Here is a 7,902-nt window from a genome sequence, read left to right as displayed (position 1 = left end):
GGGAAAGAGATGTGCAATTAGATTTCAGGCTCTTCGTGTTATAAATACCTACTCAGTACCTAGTCTTTCATAGACACTCTGGAAATAATGCTGAACAGCACAGATAGAGTTCTTACCATAAAGAACGATATGTAAAACAGGCAATACTATTACATATCACGCTAAGGAGAGTGTAGGGTCACCTAGCAGCATATATGAGACATCTAACTCAGGTTTAGAGAGTTTGGGAGGTTTTTTGGAGAAAGAAAAACTGAAAAATATATAAATGGGAAAAGTGGAAGGAAGTATTTAACACAGAAGGATCAGCTTGCACAAAGGCCTGAAAGTCACAGACAACAGGGCAAGTTCAAACTTCTGAAAGTAGTTTAGTATGCCTGGAGAGTAAGGGAGGGAGGCAGAGAGTGAGTGGTGGAGAGAACTCTAAAGTCAGATTCTGGAGGGCCTCTTTAAGCCATAGGAAGGAATTGGGTCTTTTATTTAAATACAGTGGGAAACTCTGAACAACTTTAAGCAGGGCAGTGATGGGATCAGATTTGTGTTGTAGGATGTTCCTCCTGGCTGCAGAGTAGAGAGAGGATTGGAGGGGGCAAGACTGGAGATGGGAAAAGATAAGAGAGAGGGGTAGAAGGCTTTTGAAATCCAGGTGAGAGAGAATGGTGGTGTGGGCAATGGGATTGGAGAGAAGTGATGGATTCATGAAATGTTTAGGAGGCAGACTAGGCAGGACTCAGTGAATGAGATGATGGGGAGACAGAAACATTTAGTTCATAACTGGTGGTATAAAGATTTTCACAGTGTAGCTCTACTGTGTTGAGACCTTAGTACATAGTAGGTTCTGAATTAACAGATGTTGGAGGTGGCTAGTGTATAGAACTTCTGTTTAGATGAGGAGTTAATAATCTTCTCTTTCTCTGAAAATTGGCCTTCTCTCTGTTTCCTTCCATGATTCATCAAGATTGGTTTACAAGCTGCAATTTTTGTTTTGTAGGACCCTGGGTCTCCTGGTCTTGGTTGATTGGACAAAGAATAGAAATTTAAATAGGAAATTTAGCTTCTTCTGGGAATTTAAAATTGTGATTGTTTATGTAAACTTGGGAGTTGCAGGGTGAACATATTTTCTACCATGTAGACTGGGAAGCAAAGAAAGATGGTGAGCAGAGAGAAGGATAGAGGTTGTGCAAAGATGAGCATAAATCAGAGATGGGAAGAGAATTCTGGTGTCTTTCCTGTCCCTTCTTCAGATAGCTATATTTTTTTCTGTTGGGTTCCATGAAATCCTCTGTATCCCTCTTAGAAAGCCCCACCTCTCTTTTTTTTCTGGCTAGCTTGAACTGGTTTCTGCTACTTGCAACAAAAGAATCTAAGTGAAATACATAACACACTGGAACCCTGGCAAAAACATAGTTCTTAACATAGCCTTCTTGCCTATACCACCCCTGAATACAGTTCTCTTTTCATGCTTGGCTTGGGGATGCCATTTATAGAGACGCTTTCCAGAGGTGATGTCCAATTAGCTCAGTGGTGGCTCTGGATAGCTCTACTTTGGCCATGACTCACAGGGCAGCTCCCTTTGTTGGTAGATATCAGAAAAAAGCTTAGAGATAATTGTACCCAGCTCCCTTCGGAACCAAAGCTGCTTTGATTTGGTATTGTGCCAAGCATAGCAACTCAGGTCTGATGGATTCAGTCCTTTTAAGAAAGTTATGATTAGAATCAGGAGCACTGATAACATTTTACGACCTGCTGAGGGTGAAGTTTTTCTACAAATTATTCTCATAAATATCTTAAATTTTCTGTAGATCTAACTCCGAACCCAAAATGTTTTGGCAAGAATTACAGAGCATTTTGGGACTTTTATCACATGCTGCTCTCTGAATTTAGTAACTGAGTGAATACGTTATGTACCAAATTCTTTTGCTTAAGGAAATAAAGAACTATGTTTTCAAACTGAAGTGGGTTTGAGGTTTTGCAGCCATTAAATTGAAAAAAAAAAACCAAAAACCAAAAAAAAAAACCCCAAAACCAGCCTAGCCATATTTGAGCTGAGTCTACAAAGCAAAAGAAAGTCAGGGAGTTGAGACAATTGGTGATCAAATTATGATGATGAGAATTTAGAAGGGGACATACATACTACATAGCGGTTAAGAGATCTGGCATTAAAGACACCTTGGTTGGAGCCTAGCCTTAACCTTTTTCAGTCAAGCAGCTTTGAGTATATTTTGGTATCTTTTTATACTCAGGCTTCTTTTCTATAGAATGGTGATTGTAAGACCACCAACTTCAGAAGGTTTAGTGAAGGTTAAGTTAGATAGTGCACATAAAGCACTTGCGGTGATGAGGCATGGTAAAAACTCATTGCATTTGGTGCTTGGATGAGGCAGGTTAAAGGAGGGGATATGAACATAGCATGGCACACTGTTACTTTAACAGTCCTCTAGCACAGTGGATGACAAGCTGTATGCCTGATAGTCAAATCTGCCTGGCAGCTTGTTTTTGTCTGGTCCGTAAGCTAAAAATGTTTTTTACATTTTTAAAGGTAATAATGTTGAATGAACTTCAATGAGCCCTGTGCTTCTGGAAAAAAAGTAATTCTTAAAAAATCTCTTCATTTTTTTGTTTCCTGAAGCTGATTGCAGACAATCATTCTACCCTGGCATATTCTTAGATAAGACCTGTCTTCATCCTACCTCAAACTTCCATAAAACTCATGGATGATTCATTCCCCTGTGGACCTCAGGTCCCTTTCCTTCTCTGAAATGTTCCTCATTAACAAACGTTGACTCTATGGCAATAGCCTGAATAAAATCATCACCTTAATTGTCTGGTGCATTTTGTTTTTGCCACAGGATTATTAAAAAACAAGAGCAAAAACAAACAAAAATGCAACGGGTAGTGTTGCCCACAACACCTAAAATATTTACTATCTTGTTGTTACAGAAAAATTTGCCGATTTCTTTTGTAGGCTGAAAGGGCCCTGGCCCAAAGTTCTACCTCAGATATACCATAAGAGAATTGGAACGGGGGTGGGAAGGGTGGGAAGGGGGGATATTGAGCAGTGTGGAAATTGTAGCAGATAAAAAATAGTCAAAAGTGTTTGTGCTGAATATTTTCCCAATATTATCTCATTTAATTCTTCATGAATGAAGGATAGCAGAAAGTGCCATCCCAAAATATACCTCTTTGGCATAAGGGTAATTTTAAGATGATTATTTTGAGAAATAGCAGATACAAAAGAAGCTTTGAAAACAGTAGAAGTTACCCTTTTGTAAGGGACAATTATTTTTATAAAGAAAATCTCCATTTGTAAGAAGTGTCTCCCTCTCTGTACCGAGGAAGAAGAATGACTCTAAATCTCTGGAAACTCTTATCAATGGATAAGGCATTGACTTAAATCTTCACAACAAACCTTACTCTTGCTACCGTGATTTTCCTGGTAACTTCTTTGTAACTGGCCTCCTTCCCCTTCCCAATGCCTTTTTTTTCTTTCGTTTATAACTAAAAATGATATTTAAGCTGAAATTCTAAGTCATTCTGGAAAGTTACTCATTTTTCCCTGGGTATCTCCCATGTAAATATGAGGAATACATGTTAATAAACGTCTCTTTGTTTTTCTCCTGTTAATCTTTTACTACAGAGGTCTCAGCTAAGAACTCAGAAGGGAAGAGGAAAAACTATTTTTCATCCTTATTACAATCTTGCAGAGTAGGTAGCTATCATCCTAATTTTATAGATTAGATAATTGAGTTTGAAGTTAAGTCATGTGCCCAAGATCACAGAGCTAATAATTGAAATGTAAATCTTGAGCTCTCTGACTCTACAGTCCACATTCCTTCTACTAAAATTGTATTATGTTCAAGAATTGAAACTCTTTGTGTAGGAAAATGAGCAGACTGGAATACTCTACTAGGAGGATGGAACTAGGCAGATTCTAACTCATCAAACAGAAGAACTTCTAAGAACTTGGGCTTCCCAACCAGGGGCCAAGTCTGTTAAATTTTCTATCAGGCACTTTGTATAGCTAAAGATAAGATTCCAAGACTTAAAAAAATCTGGAATTCTCGCTACAGAATACTTTAATATATACCATATTGACTTTTGCAGAATTTTGATCAGTGATTCTCAGTGGTGATTAGGATGGGAGACTAGGCCACCTTAGAGGAGGAGCACATCAGAATCACTGGAGGAACTCAGTCATTTCAAATATTCTAATAGACTTCGACACCTTTGAGACCCACTCTTACTTTTGAGAGTGTGTCCTTAGGGATGAAAAAATATTTTAGTACCAATGTTTCTATAATGTGCCTCAGTTATAACTTAAAAATATCAAAACTGTAAGAGGATTTTGCACCTTAATGCAGGGAATTAATAATATTATTTTGTTCCATTTAAACATATTTAATATTATTTTTTCAACTTTACATTCTTCTTTTCAAATATACCCATACCCTGAAACCATTTTTGAAGTGGAGATAATTTTTTTTCTCTACTTGCTCAGCTGCTGCAAGCGAATAATTGATTTGAATTTAATGCTACTGTTTTCTGCCCCCAGAAGCACCCCAGTGTAAGTTTCCATTAAGCATTTAAAAATTCATTAAAATATTGGCTTTGTTTTGTTTTGGTTTTTTATCCCCTATTTTTCTGGAAATAAAAATGATTTAAGAAATCCTAGAATTGGTCCTTATATAGATGTGTTAATTTGAAGTAAATTATTTATATTTCTTGTCATGCCTATGCCTTGCTGCCTACCTAGGCTGGGACTTGGTTGTAGATAACCTGCTTTCACAAATCTTTAAAATGGTGATTAGAGGTTTGTTTCTGCAGAAATAATGTGATGTGAACATGTTGGCTCTGGAAAACAGAATAATATCTTTTGTTTTTAAATGTGAAAGTTTATTTTTGAACTACGAGATTAATGTTTTGTGATATTCTGCAAGCTTTCCATGTGCATGAAGGAATTATTTATGGTTCAAAATTATTCTACTTCAACATGTCAGAGGAGGGTCTGTTAATTTTATGTAGCTGGTGCCCTAGGCAGAAAAATCTCTTTGACATTCAAAAGCTATTTAAAAATATTGGTTTATCTTTTATGGAAGTAACTTGACTGGATCTTCAAAGGAGTTTCAGTTTAAATAAAAATGATTAGAGATTAATATTCAACAATGCCCTAAGGTTACAATTGAAACCCAGAGTTGTCATCATTTTGAGCTTTTTTTCTTAAACAAAATGTTGGTTTTAACTTACTATAATCTACAAGAAAAATATTAATTAAAAGCACTCAAAAACTATAGAAGGGAAACACACACACACACACACACACACACACACACACACACACACACACACACACACACACACCCCTGGAATAGCTGAATTAAGACTGAGCCTTTTTTAATGTCAGTATAAATAGTTTTCATTTCTTTAACAAGTTTTTTTTCTTATATCTAATATGTACTGGGTATGAAACTAAATATACTTATATATATTATCTCATTTCATTCTCTTAATAATTCTTTAAGGTAAATAATAGTCCTCCTCTTTTAGAGAAAGAAAAAGTTGAAACTCAATGAGGTTAAAAGTCACAAAACGCTTTCTCTAGTTGAAGAGGATGGCATTTGACAATGGTTCTGACTTTAACATTAGCATTCTTTTGACTACTAGTTGGCTGTTACCAGGGCCAGTTAACAGGATGTTGTCAATATAGTGGGCCAGCAGGGTGTTCAGTAGAAAGTGAAGGTGATCACGGATTTTTTGGATTCCATTGTGAGAGAGAGCAAGAGGCTACTTGCTTTGGGACAAGACAGCAGATGCAGAGTGCCATCCTTCCCACAAAAAAACAAATTAGTTTTGATCTCTTTACTAATGAGGATTGAGGAAGTCACATACACCGATTAATTAGTTCAGACTAAGGTCGAGGATCTATGTTGCTCTGTGCCATTTAGGATAATTCATCCAGCATGGCATTTGCAATTGCAAATACCACAAATCATCCACTCTCATCTGCCATGACTCTTTTTTTTAAAAATGTGCTTAATGTTAAGTTGAATGGAGCCATAGGACCACCACTCTGTTTACAAAACATTTATCACAAAATCTGGAAAGGCAGGTGTTGTTTTTATTCAACACTGGAGAGATCAGTAATGAAGCTCAGTAACGTTAAATGGCTTTCCCAAAGATGCACAGTGAATCGTGGCAAAAAATGGAATAGACCCCTGTCTATCTCTCTCTGAAGTTAGTGCACTGCTCAGGACACCATGTAACCTTTCTTTACGGCTTCTATTGGGTCATTCTTCATGGGAGATAATTTATGTGGGAGATGCTGTAATCTAGTAACTGGTCACTACCATCAGAAAAAACTGGTGAAACTAGATACTCGAATTGACTAGTTAATTTTATCAACAACTTTGTCATTGATTCATTTAAAGATTTTATGAAAACCTGGGCAGATTGTAAAATAATCATCAGTGTGTATTATTCTTTTGAGGTTCGTTATTTTGATAACTGAATTTATATATTATAAAATGTAAAGTATGGATAGTTAGGTGAGGAATTAGCTTGAATTCAGCTTGTTTGCTGAAAATTCAAATACTATAAACTAGTACTCTGAGTAGTCACAATTATCTTATATTGAGCCATTACTTTTGTGTGGTACCTACTTTGTACTATGCAATGATTTCATTATCTTTTAATTGCTCTTGATTCACTTGTTTGAGGTGGATAAAGCAGAGGTTATTTGGAATTTAAGATTAAGGTTGACAGATTGAATTTGTTTCTGTAATCTTTTGATAGTTTTTGTTTCATTTTGTTTTGTTCTGGCATTAAAAGAGACTTGTTATTATGACCTCAGTTCATTTAAATTGTATACTGTAATGGATTACATGTGAATAAATTAAAGGATCAATATCTTTAATAATAAAACCACTTAATAGAAGCTGTAGTTCTGTAAATGGATATCTTATGTATTAAACAAAATGTAATTTGAAAATAAAATACACTATACCCAAATAACTTTCATGTTACAAATAATCAGTTTGGATGCAGCCACAAGACTTTTTCTAGCACAGTAGTAAATTAAACACCTCAGCAAATTTGTTAAACTGATGAAAATCTCAAACCCAAATGTTTTGTTTTAATGATGTAGGAATATGGACAAGTTTTTTTCTTTCTTTTATTCACATTAGAGTTAACAGAAGAATAATTTCAGAGGCAAAGAAAGTTTCTAGTGTCTTCCTGTGAAACTGAGGGTGTAACGGTTAGAAATGCCATTAGTAGCTTACAGCAATAGAGCTTACTACGATTTTTTCCCCCACAACTGGCATTTCAGAGGTAAGTGGCTACTGGTGTAGGCTTACCCTTTCAACTATGCTATCAGGGATCTAGGGAATTTCTATCTTTCTGTGCTGTCATTTTTAGCAAATTAGTTTCTATTCTTTTGTTTGTTGCCTCATGGTTGCAAAATGGCTGCAATAGGTCAAGCCATCAGAAAAAAGAGAGAAGGATCAGGATATCTATGATCCTTTATTAGTCCTTTTTCACTTATAGCTTCTAGACCAGAATTATGTCACATGTTCATGTCTACCTGCAAGGAAGATGAGCAAGTGAGGAACAAGTTTGCCATTGTTTGTATGGCCAACCATGACTAATCCTCAGGGACAAGGCAATTACTGCCCCTGAACAAAATTGAGATGCTGTTCGGAAAAAAAAGGACTGGACGTTGGTTCCACTTCAGAGGTTTATTGGTCAGCAATCTGCTGCTCTTTCTCTTTTTTATCAGAAATAGTCTGGTCAAAGTTGTCACTTTACCAATAGCTATTCCTAATGGGTGTGTATACTTAAGTTTGGACTGTAGGAATTCAGATGTGGGGAGATCAGTGAGGATAAGAATAGTCATGGAATATCTTATGA

Source organism: Pteropus alecto, unplaced genomic scaffold, assembly GCF_000325575.1.
Source record: "Pteropus alecto unplaced genomic scaffold, ASM32557v1 scaffold88, whole genome shotgun sequence".
Lineage (NCBI taxonomy): Eukaryota > Metazoa > Chordata > Mammalia > Chiroptera > Pteropodidae > Pteropus > Pteropus alecto.
Note: the sequence above shows the minus strand (reverse complement) of the source record.